This window comes from Sander lucioperca, chromosome 2 (genome assembly GCF_008315115.2).
Source record: "Sander lucioperca isolate FBNREF2018 chromosome 2, SLUC_FBN_1.2, whole genome shotgun sequence".
Classification (NCBI taxonomy): Eukaryota; Metazoa; Chordata; class Actinopteri; order Perciformes; family Percidae; genus Sander; species Sander lucioperca.
This window is the reverse complement of record NC_050174.1, coordinates 32,195,388-32,204,172: the sequence shown is the minus strand read 5'-3', so window position 1 is coordinate 32,204,172 and position 8,785 is coordinate 32,195,388. Positions and strand designations below refer to the sequence as shown.

General features: G+C 39.4%; 1 long non-coding RNA gene across 1 annotated transcript; it reads left to right on the top strand.

The window, feature by feature from the left end:
- Positions 1–5,631: 5,631 nt before the first annotated feature.
- Positions 5,632–6,491, top strand: LOC116050679. Its single transcript, XR_004105129.2, has 3 exons — positions 5,632–5,801; positions 5,964–6,043; positions 6,441–6,491. It is a non-coding gene; the product is annotated as an uncharacterized LOC116050679 (long non-coding RNA).
- The last annotated feature ends 2,294 nt before the right edge of the window (positions 6,492–8,785 follow it).

The following is an 8,785-nucleotide window of genomic DNA, read 5'->3' as shown; positions in this document are numbered from 1 at the left end:
AATGTGTAGACCACAAAACATGTTAATGAACTGCTGGCAGTTACAGTTTAGTTTCAGTTTAACTGGACAAGGTGTGAATGACTTAAAGTTACAGTGGAACGCCCTCAATCTTCTAATTTGTCAACATGACGGACGGCCTTCTAATTTTTCCATCATTGTCAAAAAAGTTCAGTCAATGACGGAAAATATTCAGTAAACGCGACCAAACTGTTAGGTGACATCTCACTGTAATGTACTCCACCTTTTGGCAGTATTTTTTTAAAGATTATTTTTTTGGGCATTGTAGGCCTTTATTTCCACAGGACAGATGAAGACATGAAAGAGGAGAGAGAAGGGGAATGACACGCAGCAAAGGGACGCAGGCCGGAGTCGAACCCGCGGCTGCTGCGTTGAGGAGTAAACCTCTATATATGTGCGCCTGCTCTACCAACTGAACTAACCCGGCCACCCTTTTGGCAATATTTGATCCTTACAGAAGCAATCGCAAAAAAAACTAGAACTGCAAGCAGTTATGACTGTGTCCAAGCCACCGATGCCAGTCGCTCCCGGCGCTCCGGGGAGTGTGCAAAAGCGGAAATCAAAGCTTGACGGTGGGGAGGCAAACATCAGTAAATATTGAGAGGTGTGAGCCGCAAGGTCTGCGGTACTAGCCTGACAAGCCAGACTCACATCAAGATGTTGGGTCTGGGAACTCACCATTGGCAGGGCTCAATCCGAGGGGTGGGATAAACGGTTGTCTTTCAAATTTCCTCTGCACTCATAGGCAACCAGAGCAACGCTAGTTGATAGATTAAACTTTTGCCATATCCGGTCGGCAAAACTCCAAACACACCTTACTTTTTTAAGAATGACTTCAGTTCTTAACTCCAAGTCTTCCAGTGTCGCGGCTAAAGCCGATTCGAAAGACTGCTGTTCGCCAGTAGCAGCAGCCATCTTCTTTGTTTTCAAGTAGCAGGGAATTCACGCTGAACCGTGGCATCTCTGCCATCCTTATGTTAAGCCGGCCCACCGACTCTATACACAATGTGATTGGCCTGACCAGAATTTGGTTTTTCCAGCTCACAAGCGGAGAGTTGCTAGACTGACCCTGGCTGCAAATCACAATTGCTAGATTTCTGGGCTACTGCAGTACATTGCCGTTGCAAATGTACCGGTTTAAAAGTTCTCCTCCATGCATATACAGACTACCTTCACCAATACAAAAACGCCCTAAACACTGCCTGGTCCTACTACCACTCACAGCTCATACACTCCAACAACGGCTCCAACAACCTCAAGACTCTCTTCTCTACAATAAACAAACTTCTTAACCCCTCTGACAACATTTCTACAACCCTCACAGTGGACAAATGCAACTCTTTTCTCACACTTTTTCAATCCAAAATCAACACCATTTACAACAACTTGACCACCTCCCCTGCTCCTTCAACCACCACACCTACCTACCCCCCTCCACCCTCTCAGTCACTTTTTGATTTCTCTCTACTGTCCCCTGTGGAGCTTTCTCATTTCACCACAGGTATGAACAGCTGATCCCATCCCATCAGCTTTCATTAAGACCTGTCTACCATCCATTGCCCCGCTCATCACTACATATATATTGATTTAACACACACAGCAATAAAAGCTAAGCCAATCTCCTGTCGTTATCAGTTTTCATATGTATTAGGAGTCAAATAGTGAAAAAATAAACATTGTACCTTATACAGTGGACAAAATATCAAAATCTTTTCAAAACAAGTCCAGACGCTTTTGTCCTCATGACATTCACTTATGCCAATACTGTAAATAATAATGTCATATTTATTGATATCACACACACACAGCAATGCCACACAACCATTTGTCTTGTCTAAAACAGTTCTATATATTTGGAGTCATCCAGTGCAAAAATAAACATATGGAACATTATAACTCATGTAGAAAGGACAAACTATTTACATTTCTTACATAGAGTGTTATCAATCTTGGATGTAACAGTATGGATTATTTGCACAAAGACCCCGAAAACCTCTGGACTTCTAGGCTGGATACAAAACCTTCTGTAAGGGCTAGGAAGACATCAAAAACATCAGCAGAAAGGGGCCAGTGTTTGCTTTTAGCTCCAAAAGACCGTACGTTTCTACTAGTTATAATTATAAAGTTATTAAGTTTTGAATCAGAAGGGCCGTTTGGCATCGTATACAACGCGCACGACCTCAGAAGGGGTAAAAAGGCCCAAACTGGTCTATGTTGACTAATGGCCGATCTTTACCAAATGTGGTACAGAGCCTCAGAGCGCCATGCCGAACAAGCGTCACAAGTTTTGTGTTGATAGCATTTACTGTGGCAGAGAATTGCAATTGCAAATTTCCCATTTAAATGCATTGAGTTATTGGCCAAAACAAATAAACATTGATTATAGCGCCCCCTTATGGCCGTTCTTTGCCAAATTTGGTACAGAGCATCGTAGTGGGATGTTGAACAAAGATCTTAAGTTCTTTGCTGATAACATTTAATTTGGCTGAGATATGATATGATACCCAGTAAGCACACATACGTCGGCACGACGTATGCAATTGATCGCTTCGTCTGCAATTGATCGCGGGTCATAAAGAAGAATAATGAAGCATCGTTTACTGAGCGTCTGGAGGTCTTATTTTGATCGCAATCTATACAGCGCAGCAACGTATTAACTATGTCGGTACGATGTATTAAAAGTTCCTCAGTTGTTCACGTGTCATTTGGAAGCATCGTTTAATGAGCGTCTGGACATCTTTACTACACACACTGTTGATGTGATGGACAGTGAATCTGAATTCTGCCCAGCAACTTTTAATGTGTTAGTGTGCTATTTTCTATAATAATCTGAACTTGTGTAAATTATCTTTGAGTAGCCATATGTCTTCACATAGTAGACAATGGCAAAATAAATCAGAATGTTTTTTTGGTGAAGTGTCCCTTTGAATCATTTTTAATCATGTTAATGAGGAGTAGGCCTATGTAATAATTTATATTTATATTCACAAACAGTAGCCTATTGAAGAATTTAATTTTCAAACCCTTTATCCTATTTATATTAGACTGAAACAGACAAATAATTGTTAACGCTTTAAGTTGTGTTCTATTGAAAGGATCTAGCTACATGCTAACGAGAGCTCGACTCGGCGGAAGCATAAATACTTCAGCACGGAAGGATACATGAGTAAATCGACAGTGATCCAACTGTCAGTCTCCGTCAGTGTCGATCAAAGTCGGGAGGATGGCGCTTGGACATTTAGCAACAGAGGATTTAATCACGGGCTTACTTCGTTTTGGAATAAAGGTCACTGAAGAGGAGCAAAGTAAATTCAAAGGTAAATTATTATTTTTTTTTTATTTTATTATTAATCTGTGTTTGTGGTGTTAATATTCAAAGTTGGAAGTTAACTTTACCGTTAGCACTAGCCAAGTTCATACTCTGTCAACATTAGCTAGCTACACTCGACATTGATGATTGCCATTATTAACGTTAACAGGTTAGTTAGTTAAAACATTAGCAGTATTATGTCCCATATTGCCATTCTACATGTTACGACATGGTACTTAGCTAGCTAACGGTACTGAGCTACAGTTGACCATCGAGCTAGCTAGCTAACATTAATGTTAGCTATAAAACTATTGCGTCAGAGGAGAAAAAAGCGTTTTTGCCGCCGAAAAGTCTTTTCTTCTGACTTACGTTAACGCTAGCTATAAAACGTTAGCTGGACTGCGTCAGAGGAGAACGATAAAAAGCGTCTTTGCCGCCTAAAAGTCTTTTGTTCTGAAATATATGTTAATGGTAAAGCAAAGCCATTTGGGCGGAATGTGACTATCGGTAGCCAGTGAGGGTTTGAAATGATAATTTATTCTTTATTTTGTCGTCAAACTGTCTTAGAACCTTTTCGTAAAACCATGTAATGTTAACGTTAATTAACCTACAAAGACTAACGTCAAGTTACAACACCAGTCACGTTAACGTTAACTGACAGAACCGACCAACGGTTAACCTCCCTTTCGAGTAGCTAGCTAAGCTTAACATTTAATGTTAGCTAGCTAGCTGCTGTTTTCAAAATAACCCGATTATTATCATTAATAAAAAAAGTAAGATAGGCCTAACGTTACGTTATATTAATATAGTGTGTGTGTGTGTGTGTGTGTGTGTGTGAGAGAGAGAGAGAGAGAGAGACACTTTTCCAGCGTCTCTAATGAGGTACGCCTAAATACTTTTTTTTTTAAAGATTATTTTTTGGGCATTTTAGGCCTTTAATAGACAGGACAGCTGAAGACATGAAAGGGAATGACATGCAGCAAAGGGCCGCACGTCGGAGTCAAACCCACGGCCGCTGCGTCGAGGAGTAAACCTCTATATATATGGGCGCCCGCTTTACCAACTGAGCTATCTGGGCACCCTACTTTGTGTTTTTATATGGATATTAGGTCCGGACCAAACGGAGGATGATAGAGAAGCGTGATTGCATAATGTGCCTTTTAAATGTGTAACGTTACATTATGCTGTTACCACAGTGGTGGTTAACATTGCTGTTTTTCTTTTCTGTATTGTACGTTAGATAATGAAGTTGACGGAGAAGCAGTGGACTATGGATTGACTGAGAGGATGGTTTCATACCTCTTTGAAGGATCGTTTAAGAAGCAAGCCAAATTCAACCGATTTGTACAGCAGTGGAAAGAAACCGTGACACTAACTGTTGAGCCTGTCCCAGTACATTCAGAGATGGCTACAGTGGAATCAAGGTACCGGTAACAGTAATGTTATGTGATTGTTATAACATTAGGCCCAAGTAGAACCATGGAAAATAACTCTATAATCTCATAGACATATAAATAATATAAAATGTAAAGGTTACTACTGAAGAAGTTTTTATCTGGATCTGAATTCACCTGGCTCCGGTAGTTTATGTAGTGTAACATTATGCATTAGGGTGTACACACTGTAATGCATAATCTTGCACAGTCTTTGTAGTCCAAACGCAGGGGTAGAATGTAACTAAGTACATTTACTCCAGTACTGTACTTCAGTCTAAATGTTGAGGTACTTGTACTTTACTTGAGTCTTTTCTTTTCATTCCACTTTCTACTTTTTACTCCACTACATTTATCTGTTACAGCTTTAGTTACTAGTTACTTTAGTTACTCCACTACATTCATCTGTTACAGCTTTAGTTACTAGTTACTTTAATTACTCCACTACATTCATCTGTTACAGCTTTAGTTACTAGTTACTTTACACATTAAGATTACTGCTCACAGAACACATGTAGTTTATAAAATCTGATGTTTGATTCTAAAGTAAACTGAGATGATTAGTCCATTAAACACACAACTGGTTGGATCCTTTACACTTTCTAACATGTTTTAATGTTTAACTACATTATCTTGATAATACTTACAGACTTTTGCTTAAGTAACATTTACACTGCAGGACTTTTACTGTAACAGTATTGTTACGGTATGGTTAATTTGCCATACATTTTAAGACTATTGTTTTATTGTAAGAGTCCATGCAGGGTTTGTCTACATGTTTTATTTCCCTATATTTGTGTTGGAGTTCATATTAAATTACTAAAGGCTCTCTTTGAAATTTAATTTTAAAATCCTATGATAATGTTGTGACATGTTTCCTGTTTGTTGTTTGTGCTGTGTTGCAGAATGAATATCTGCCGAAGATTTTAAGATGGCTTTAAGATCCTAGTACCCACAGTGCTTAGACTGACTCAAAGGAAATCTCCCCTTGCACATCTGGCTTTGGAGGAAAGAGGCTGCCCTCACCGAAGATGTCCCTGGTAAGTGACTCACTGATCAGCCGTGGTCACCCCTAGTGTTGTGGAGCCATTTAAGCTTAATTTCTTTTCTATTTGTCTTCAGACAAGATAAGGCCTAACCAACCAAAATACACTGTACATTCACCTAATACACTTTCTTTTATTTTTTTACTTATTTTTCAGGGATTGATTTCAGAGCTGCAATCCTGCTGTTGCCGATCCTGTTCAGGGAGAAAAATGACATTCTCATCATACTTGGAGAGGTGTGTAATTTGCGTATACTTATTTTTTGTTTACATTACTTCACGCAGAGACTGGGAGAATTATATGCATCCCTTGGATGTCTTATTTCATAATACAAAGTTTCTAGCTGTCAATACTGGGCCTTGGTGTGGACATGGGGGAACGCAAAGCTAAATATGGGGAAAAAAAATGCATGCACAGTAAGAAAGATCTCTGATTTCACAAAAAATGTTGTAGTCTTTTGATAGGCCATTAAATGATGGTTAAGGTTTTTACTTACCGGAGATGTTTTTGTGGGTGTGTGTATATTGTGTATATACATGTGTATATATGTATTTGAACAGTTGTTTTTTATGAATGTTTGTGGTAGATTTCTGCAATTTAACTGATTGAATACTACTTTATGATCTCTTGCAGGATCAGCCTGGTTGTAGCGCTATCCTATTGCATGCAGAGGGAGTTTGAAAGACAACCGTTTATCCCGCCCCTCGGATTGAGCCCTGTCAATGGAGAGTTCCCAGACCCAGCATCTTGATGTGGGTCTGGGCAAGCCTCCAGGAAGAGCGCCGAGTCTAAAAGCCACCATGGGCTTAGCGGATAACGGTGGTACTGCACCCCATGGCCCAGAAAGACTTTTCACGTAGACTTTACATGGCAAAAGAAACGTCTATATTTCAGCGGATAATTTGTTTCGGGGTATATCAACTTACCAGCCCGAACACTGAAAGGGTCCTTGGTTAAAACGTTACATTTTTAACATTTTTAACATTCACTAGAAGCGAATCCAGAATTATTAAATTTTTTAAATATATATATTCCACTAAATTAAACCAGTCTCTTATTCACTTGCTGTGCAGAAACCATTCTATACTATATTTACCTCTATAGAAAACTGAGAAGACTAGATAAAACAAAATAAATGGTATGATAATAATTCGAATCCAACGATTTTATTACAGCAGCAGTAATGAGGAACCCGGTCCTCCAGGCGCCGACGGAAGCGGAGGCCGAGAAGGCCATCAAAGAGTTTCTCCGGCTGGCACCTAATCGCCACCACCGCCGGCCAAGATAATTCTTTATTTTAATGTTTAATGTTTTAATATTTGTTAATGTTTTTTTTTATGTTTATTGATTAATTATATAGTTCAAAATAAATGTTTGTTCAGCAAAAAGTGAGAAGTTTACTGGTCTTGTTTATACCAGCGATCCTACAGAGTGATTTAAGATGTTTTCAAGTAATTAGGTTAATAATTGTTTGTCATCTTCTAATCTAGACTATGATTTCTACAGATTAGACTGGTATTATTGGACTGTAGCTATAGTTTATTATAAAGTAGTAGTAGTTATAGCAGTAAAATGTTAATTAGGCCCCCTATCTAAAATCTTCTCGGTGTACTAAGGTAAGTAATTTGTAATTTATTTTATCAACATTTAAAGAGTAAAGGTATGTTAGGATGACATATACGGTATATAGCGCCTGACATCTGCAGACGGTATAAATGATATCTGGTGGATGTAGAGCCTGACATCTGTACTGTATAACAGGAAGATGACCACATCTGTAAGATGTATAGCAGATGTTAGAACGATGTATATAAGCCTGCATCTCTACGATGTATTGCATACGTTAGAACGACGTATGTAAGCCTACATCTCTACGATGTATTGCATACGTTAGAACGACGTATATAAGCCTACATCTCTACGATGTATTGCATACGTTAGAACGACGTATATAAGCCTACATCTCTACGATGTATGGCATACGTTAGAACGATGTATATTGCCTGCATCTCTACGACGTATGGCATACGTTAGAACGATGTATATATGTATACGTCGCGGAGAGAGCGGCTATATGCCGCTGAAACGTAGCGCAGCGACGTTGCGGGGACGTCGTGCCAGTGAGCAAACTACCATAATACTACGTATCCCTGATGCATTTTGATTACAACGCCATTTGTTTGGTCGTCAAATGCGCATACTTTAATGTAGCAAAATTCTTTGAATAAATTTTGGTCAGAGCCATCTGGAGATACTAGAGATATAAACTTTTTGTATTTGTAGCGCCCCCTAGTGTCCAATTTTCGTAAAATGTGTAGGGCACCTCCAGAGGTTCATGGCAAACAAGAATCTAAAGTTTCGCGTTGGTAGCATTTATTTTGGCCGAGATATGGCAAAGTTTTTCATAGTTAGCTACACAAATTTCTTTGTGCGTAATATGCGCAATTTTTATCCTACAAAAATTCTTTTAATAACTTTTTGTCAGGTCGGTCTGGAGATGCTACATGCCAAGTTTCGTGCAGATCGGTCGCACGGTCTAGGAGGAGCTGGAAAAAGTAGGTTTTAGATAAATCGCGATTTTTCACGCATAAAAGTCTAAGCGGAAATGGGCGTGGCCTATATCAGGAGGATATGTGTATTTTTAATGTGTGATGTACGTTTTGGGAGTTATAGGGCCAAACGTGTATCTCTGCTATAGCGCCAACTAGCGGTGGAAGTTTTTTTTGTCTGAGGTACTTGCGAAGTTTTGGACCAGTCCTGAAAATGGCACCCCCCCCCCACCATGTACAATAATCCTTAGAAAAAACAATAGGGTTCCACAGCCCTGCTGTGCGAACGGCGTAGCTTTGCTACCGCCAGTTCTTCCAGACTCAGACTTGCACCCCTAATAAATAGCAAACAGTGTTGGGAGTAACGCGTTACAAAAGTAACGCAATTACAGTAATGTATTCCTTTTTGTTGTAACGCAGTAATATAAC